The following is an 8,958-nucleotide window of genomic DNA, read 5'->3' as shown; positions in this document are numbered from 1 at the left end:
GTCTGTTTGACTCAATGCCCAGGCGTATCAAGGCCGTTATTATGGCCAGAGGTGGTTGTTCTGGGTACTGATTTCTCAGGATCTATGCACCCAAATTGCGTGAAAATGTAATCACATGTCAGTTCTAGTGTAATATATTTGAGCAATGAATACCCGTTTATCATCAGCATTTCTTCTTGGTGTAGCAATTTTGATGGCCAGTAGTGTAACTCTCCCCCCCCTTTCCAAGACGCCTCTAGGCGCTCTTATAACTAGGACAAATCCGTGGGGACCCACATGTACGACAGCCATATGTGTGTTGCGCTGTCATGCCAACAGCCCGACGGAAGTTCTTCTGTCACTTGAAGCGATGTTCAAATATGGCGAACATGACAGAGAGCGAGGCGTACGATACTCTGATGACGGACTGTCTACAGAAGTTTAAAGACAGCAAATGTTTTTGAGGCAGGTGCGCGAGGATTACAGCAATAGCGAGACAAAAAATGAAGCACTTGTTTCATTTTTAACGGATCAATTATGGTTTGAAATGGCTTACGGACAACAAAAGACATATTACTTTATAAATAAATGGCTGCCTGTATTTCGGTTTTTAGGTTTTATTTCTGATAAATTTAAAAAAAATTCATTGTTAAAAGTGTTTAAAAAATCCAGCCTATGAGCAAATGATATGAAAAGCAATGTCTAGGACTTTTTTACGGTTCTAACAGTTGCTAAATACTTCGTTTCTTATTTTGACGTATCTGCTGCTATATTTTTTGCATTATGTACGCCACAACCAATTATAGTTTTTCAACTTCTAATTTGCAATGAGTTTCTTAAACTTCTAAAAATTCTTAACTTAAATAGTTAGCTTAAATTGTTGCAAGAAGAAGAAGTCAAAATATTTGGAACAACCGAGATACTTAATTTAATTTAAGCTGTACCTATTAGGTCCTAACCTAACCGTAACCTCGGTCACGTGTCGTGTTCTGTGATTGGCTAAGGATGTTAGGTTTCCGGCGCTGTGATTGGCTGACAGAAGCAAACTGACGAGCTCCTACGTTGATTTCAGTGTTTGCTAAGCTGACATGTTGAACTTTAAGATTATACGATTTATATCTGCTTATTACGAAAATAAGCATTTTCAGTGATTCACTGCAGTAAAGACCAAAACGCATCATTTGTAGTATGATTCGTTATGCTTAAGTGGCGGGAAAAGCTACGTCGGTATAAAATCGATAACATGCTTCGTAACCCGGGCCGAAACTTTGATATATTCGCACGAACGTGAAACTAAGCAGCAATCAACTGTTTGGGCGTTCCAGGATGAACCGAGAGGAGCATAGATTATAAGTGGTTCGTTCGCGAAGCAATTCCAAGAAAATTATCGCTTGTTTGTTTGGATATATTAGCCTTGTCGCGGCCTGTGAACGGTATACAACAATGTGTTTGCCACAAGTCATCTGTGAAGTCAGGAGGAACAATTTAAAAACGTTTTATGAATTTTCACCATCACGACACGCCAAACAATTAATTCTTTGACGGGAAAATCATGGAATTAAAGTCTCATTCCCTTTATTCACATGTTTTACTGTCTAATGACACTCTTTGTTCCTTTATTTCCAACAAAAGACGTGTGGACAGCGATGGACGAACGTCAGAGCGGAAACTTGTTTGCCGGGTTGGTTCGGACGCGTGCAAAGCGTTTACATTTTAAAGAAAAGAAGCAACTATTTGTATAAAAAATGTTTTTCCTTTTTTGTGTTTGTAAAAGCTTAAAATGTGGCCTTCGTAGTATGACACTTTTTTAGTCTTATTGGTGGGATACATTTTTCATTGCAATTTTAACAGTATTTCGTTGCTTCTTCGTCTTCTGTACTGCGGCCCTTGATGCCTCCGTAACAGGCAACCACCATACATATCTTTTTTCTGCTTTTCGCCTCCATCCTCGGACTCCCGTTTTCGTTTGGTCATCTTAACAGCTTGTCCATCCATCCCGCTCTTGTTCGGCCCTTACTTCCAGTGGAATATATACTTTTGGGAACACTGTCATCTACCTTCTTCCCCATATGTCCCACTTACATTGTTCCTGGATTTGATAAATTTAACATATCTTTCCCTTGGATCGTGAAATGAGGTCATTTTGACCTTTTGGGGGGACTGGTGATCTTTATGCCGGATTGGATTATAAAGGCCCTTGTCTTGATCACATGCTATTGTATTAAAATTGATAACCGGTTTCGACTTTGCAGCTATCATCTAAAATTTATAGCAACGACACATAGATCGTAGTCAGTACATAATGTATGTCTGTTTATGACCAAGCACCTCCTTGTCACTACTATAATTTTTATATCTGATTCTGGATGCAAAGTCGGCAACAGCTATCAGTTTTAATAACACATATTGTGAGCAAGACATAGGTTTTTAAAATCTAATCTTTTTCTTGTATAAGTTTCTGCAATTCATGTTATAGTTTACTATCCAACCCTGTGCCTGTCTCACAGAGGCATAGAGTTTTTGTTCACTCTTTAATTCACTAACTGCTACGTGCAGCTGTAGTTTAACGAGTACATCAGGACAGAAACGAAGGTGTCAACGGAAGGTTCGATGCCAAAGAAACCACAGCTGACAATTGGTTATCGGCAACTTCTTTGGTCTGTTAGGAAAATGGAGGACTAAAGCTGCTCCAAGAAGATAATGAACTACAGTTTAGAAAGACGCAGAGGAGGAGGTCGCCTAAGAAAAACATGGACTCAGGGAGTGGGGGAGGGTATGCGAGACGCAAAACAGGCAACTGTGGCGTTCGAGGTACGGGAAGCGGGTCAATCCATACGACCCCACTGAAGGTAATGCAAGTAAACATTACTTCAGATTCTTTTCAATTACCAATGCTCTGTAAAATTTTGAGCACTTTTTCTTACTGGTGAGACAATCAAGTACCTAGACAGGAATTATTATGAAAATAGTTCACTTGCGACGAAAACTCGTGGATAGTAACGAACCTGATTCTTGAAAGAATATGTCCTTTAAAGCAACAAAGCAATATTTAATTGTAGGCAGAGTAATAACTGCCACCAATTGTCGATGAAATTTCCTTACGTGTAGGCCTATGATTTACAGCAGTAATATTTCAGTCGACGCCACATTCGGCGACTTGCATGCCGGTGATGAGGATGAAATGATGACGAGGACAACACAACACCAAGTCCAAGAGCGGAGAAAATCTCCGCCGGGAATCGAACCCGGTCCGCTGCATGGTAGGAAAGCACGTTACCATTCATCTAAGCGGGCGGACTGCATTTTAGTAAACACAAGTATGCAGCTAGTTAATTTATGTCAAGTTTCAAATTCGATGTTTCTTCAGAATACGTGAAAATTCTTTGTGAGCAAAATACGACCAACATTACATCCACCGTAGATTTTTGAAATCGTACATTTTTTCGGTGTTAAGGTTGTTTCGGCTGGGGTTGTTTCGCGTTGGAGGGGGGGGGGGGGGGTTACGAGCGCTCAGTGGCGAGGTTATTAGCGTAAGACTCACTGACTCATGAGGAACTATGACCTTTTGCATCAGGATCGTAGGTACACACATATACACACACTCACCAGGTTACATCAGATGCATATACATATCAGTAATGGATAATGTACAGGGTAATTCAAGAAGAAAGAACATACTTCAATTGTTTATAACAAACTGCGAAAGATAGTAACACATTGCGCTTGTCACTGGACAGAGGAAGGTTCAAAGTTTTATGTTCGCACAGGCACTGTACCACAAACTCAAAATGAGCACCATGAGATGCTCGAGAAACACCGAAACGGTAGGCCATTTCGTTCCACAAACGAATCAATAGGTCTCTGCTTACTGAATAGACAGCTTCAACAATTCGATTTCTCAGATCTTGAAGAGTAGCTGCCATAGATTGGACAAAGACTTTTTCTTTTACGTACTCCCACAAAAAAATAAAAAATAAAATAAAATAAAGTAAAATCGCAAGATGTGCGATCAGGCGACCTGGGAGGCCAAACGCAGTGAACAAGATCTTGTTGTCCACCTCTTCTGATCCAACATTGTGGGATGGTGGTGTTGAGATAACGCCTCACCTGAAGGTGAAAGTGATGCACCGTTATGCATAAAAATGAGATCATTGGAATCTTCGTGAAGTCGAGGAAACAACCAACTTTGCAGCATGTCCAGGTATGACACTTCTGTGACAGTTTCCTCCGCCAAAAAGAAAGGTCCATAAACTTTGTGAACAGAAACGGCGGGAGGCCAAACGCGGTGAACAATATCTTGTCGTGCACCTCTTCTGATCCAACATGTGGGATGGTGCTGTTGAGATAACGCCTCACCTGAAGGTGAAAGTGATGCACCGTTATGCATAAAAATGAGATCATTGGAATCTTCGTGAAGTCGAGGAAACAACCAACTTTGCAGCATGTCCAAGTATGACACTTCTGTGACAGTTTCCTCCGCCAAAAAGAAAGGTCCATAAACTTTGTGAACAGAAACGGCGGGGGGCCAAACGCGGTGAACAATATCTTGTCGTGCACCTCTTCTGATCCAACATGTGGGATGGTGCTGTTGAGATAACGCCTCACCTGAAGGTGAAAGTGATGCACCGTTATGCATAAAAATGAGATCATTGGAATCTTCGTGAAGTCGAGGAAACAACCAACTTTGCAGCATGTCCAAGTATGACACTTCTGTGACAGTTTCCTCCGCCAAAAAGAAAGGTCCATAAACTTTGTGAACAGAAACGGCGGGGGGCCAAACGCGGTGAACAATATCTTGTCGTGCACCTCTTCTGATCCAACATGTGGGATGGTGCTGTTGAGATAACGCCTCACCTGAAGGTGAAAGTGATGCACCGTTATGCATAAAAATGAAATCATTGGAATCTTCGTGAAGTCGAGGAAACAACCAGCATTGCAGCATGTCCAGGTATGACACTTCTGTGACAGTTTTCTCCGTAAAAAAGAAAGGTCCATAAACTTTGTGAACAGAAACGGCACAAAACACATTCAGTTCCAATGAGTCTCTTTGATGTCCGACGCCGAGGATTTTGTGACCCCCAAAGTTTTACATTATGGCGGTTTACTTCACCCGATAGATGAAACGTCGATTCGTCATATCCTGGAGAAGTGAAATGCAAAATTCGTACCTTCTGTCATGATCGGGACACACCTGATGCACAAACTGCAACTTGCAAGGCTTCTTATGCAGCCGTCGTTTAAGAAAACGCCACACCGTTGATTGAGGAAGTTGCCCGTCTTGTGTACTTTCAAGAGCTCCATATAAACAAATCTCGGGTACGCTCGAAATTTTCGTCAGATATGCGTGGCCGACCAGTATTCTTCCCACTGCATATGCAACCAGCTTCCAAGAATTTTGTTGTTGTTGTTGTGGTCTTCAGTCCTGAGACTGGTTTAATGCAGCTCTCCATGCAACCCTATCCTGTGCAAGTTTCTTCATCTCCCAGTACCTACTGCAACCTACATCCTTCTGAATCTGCTTAGTGTATTCATCTCGTGGTCTCCCTCTACGATTTTTACCCTCCACGCTGCCTTCCAATACTAAATTGGTGATCCCTTGATGCCTCAGAATATGCCCTACTAAACCGATCCCTTCTTCTGGTCAAGGTGTGCCACAAACTTCTCTTCTCCCCAATCCTATTCAATACTTCCTCATTAGTTATATGATCTACCCATCTAATCTTCAGCATTCTTCTGTAGCACCACATTTCGAAAGCTTCTATTCTCTTCTTGTCCAAACTATTTATCGCTCATGTTTCACTTCCATACATGGCTACACTCCATACAAATACTTTCAGAAACGACTTCCTGACACTTAAATCTATACTCGATGTTAACTAATTTCTCTTCTCCAGAAACGCTTTCCTTGCCATTGCCAGTCTACATTTTATATCCTCTCTACTTCGACCACCATCAGTTATTTTGCTCCCTAAGTAGCAAAACTCCTTTACTACTTTAAGTGTCTCTTTTCCTAATCTAATTCCCTCAGCATCAACTGACTTAATTCGACTACATTCCATTATCCTCGTTTTGCTTTTGTTGATGTTCATCTTATATCCTCCTTTGAAGACACTGTCCATTCCATTCAACTGCTCTTCCAAGTCCTTTGCTGTCTCTGACAGAATTACAATGTCATTGGCGAACCTCAAAGTTTTTATTTCTTCTCCATGGATTTTAATACCTACTCCAAATGTTTCTTTTGTTTCCTTTACTGCTTGCTCAATATACAGATTGAATAACATCGGGGAGAGGCTACAACCCTGTCTTACTCCCTTCCCAACCACTGCTTCCCTTTCATGTCCCTCGACTCTTATCACTGCCATCTGGTTTCTGTACAAATTGTAAATAGTCTTTCGCTCCCTGTATTTTACCCCTGCCACCTTTAGAATTTGAAAGAGACTATTCCAGTCAACACTGTCAAAAGCTTTCTCTAAGTCTACAAATGCTAGAAACGTAGGTTTGTCTTTCCTTAATCTTTCTTCTAAGATAAGTCGTAAGGTCAGTATTGCTTCATGTGTTCCAGTATTTCTACGGAATCCAAACTGATCTTCCCCGAGGTCGGCTTCTACAAGTTTTTCCATTCGTCTGTAAAGAATTCGTGTTAGTATTTTGCAGCTGTGGCTTATTAAACTGATAGTTCGGTAATTTTCACATCTGTCAACACCTGCTTTCTTTGGGATTGGCCATGTTGCTGCAAACAAACATCAGCGCCGATGTGTCAAAACTTTGAACCTTCCTCTTTCCAGTGACATGCGCAATATGTTTCTATATTTCATAGTTTATCTGTAATAAACGATTGAAATCTGCTCTTTGTTTTGAATCACCCTGTGCTAATAATATTTTAGCTGCAACACGGACCACGACTATAAAAAACATTTTGAAAGAAATTACTTTCCTTCGTTGATTTTTTTTTTTTACTCTCATTTCATTCTTATTTTGTATGCTACGACGTTGCGGTTTGCAAGCACAATGTTTAACACGTTATTCCCAAACAAGTATCACATTGCAGATATCCAGAACGTTAATACACGGTTGCTTGTAGCAAGTATACAAAGAGCCATCAGTCGTGACTTCTCAGAACAATTTGGCTTTTCGCTGTAATTCTCCTCGCAAATGAAAATGTGCCAGACGGCTCTGTGTCGTAAGAGCTGCCAGTGGGGTCGTGTCTTCATTTGGCAATATTTTTTCTCGTGTTACTAGCCAATGTATAAAACTACATCAGATGTGACTGTAGAAAGCATTCGTGTGCATCCGAGTTATTACCTGCTTGTCATCAAAACAATACGTACAAAAAGTTTCCTTTAATTTACCCCCATGGTCACAAACTCTTTGTTAACAGATTACCGGTTTCGGTGAATAATGATCATCATCAGATCTGTTTTATAAAAACGAAGTCCGAATTTACTGCAGCCACAATGTTGCAACTTGCGAACACGTACAAATCTCATAACAAATTATGCCCTCTATATAATGAATCTACACTCTGCAGCGGAGTGTGCTCTATGGGTAAAAACTGTGTGGCGGGCCGCGAATCGAACCAAGAACCTTTGTCTTACCGCAAATGTCATTAAAGTTCGGTGGGAGATAAGAACCAGTGGTGGAAGTACAGCTGTGAGAGCGGCTTGTCCGTTGCTCCAGAGTAGCTCAGTCCTATGACAGAGGAGCATTTCAAAAAATGGTTCAAATGGCTCTGAGCACTATGGGACTCAACTGCTGAGGTCATTAGTCCCCTAGAACTTAGAACTAGTTAAACCTAACTAACCTAAGGACATCACAAACATCCATGACCGAGGCAGGAATCGAACCTGCAACCGTAGCGGTCTTGCGGTTCCAGACTGCAGCGCCTTTAACCGCACGGCCACTTCGGCCGGCGGAGGATTTCACCTTGTGAATATCCGAGTGCAATGTAGCGCCATCTTCCCGCGAAACATGCGTCATCATCGTAAACATCTTCAAAGCAGCCTTACCAGTTATATCATCAACGAGGTATACGCACCAAGTAGAGAACTGGCATTTGATGTAAACCGCATCAGTCCCCTTCTTAGACACCTAAGCTCATTCTTCGTACAGTTATTCAGAACAAGCAATCACTGGAACTGCAACAACTAGCAAGATATATGCTGGTGTCCAAAATTAAAGCAACAAACCGCTGTTTCCGCTTCTTGTATGTAATTCAAGATATAATCATACAAACTGCCACTGGCAATCCGGTGAACGGACAACCACGCCAGCGATGACGTCAGGGCACCAATCAAAGGGGTAGTATTTGTCGGGTTGTTGTTGTGGTCTTCAGTCCTGAGACTGGTTTGATGCAGCTCTCCATGCTACTCTATCCTGTGCAAGCTTCTTCATCTCCCAGTACCTACTGCAACCTACATGCTTCTGAATCTGCTTAGTGTATTCATCTCTTGGACTCCCCCTGCGATTTTTACCCTCCACGCTGCCCTCCAATACTAAATTGGTGATCCCTTGATGCCTCAGAACATGTCCTACCAACCGATCCCTTCTTCTGGTCAAGTTGTGCCACAAACTCCTCTTCTCCCCAATCCTATTCAGTACCTCCTCATTAGTTACGTGATCTACCCATCTAATCTTCAGCATTCTTCTGTAGCACCACATTTCGAAAGCTTCTATTCTCTTCTTGTCCAAACTATTTACCGTCCATGTTTCACTTCCATACATGGCTACACTCCATACAAATACTTTCAGAAATGACTTCCTGACACTTAAATCTATACTCGATATTAACAAATTTCTCATCTTCAGAAACGATTTCCTTGCCATTGCCAGTCTACATTTTATATCCTCTCTACTTCGACCATCATCAGTTATTTTGCTCCCCAAATAGCAAAACTCCTTTACTACTTTAAGTGTCTCATTTCCTAATCTAATACCTTCAACATGACCCGACTTAATTCGACTACATTCCATTATCCTCGT

This window comes from Schistocerca nitens, chromosome 4 (genome assembly GCF_023898315.1).
Source record: "Schistocerca nitens isolate TAMUIC-IGC-003100 chromosome 4, iqSchNite1.1, whole genome shotgun sequence".
NCBI classification, from domain to species: domain Eukaryota; kingdom Metazoa; phylum Arthropoda; class Insecta; order Orthoptera; family Acrididae; genus Schistocerca; species Schistocerca nitens.
This window is presented reverse-complemented; position numbering follows the sequence as displayed.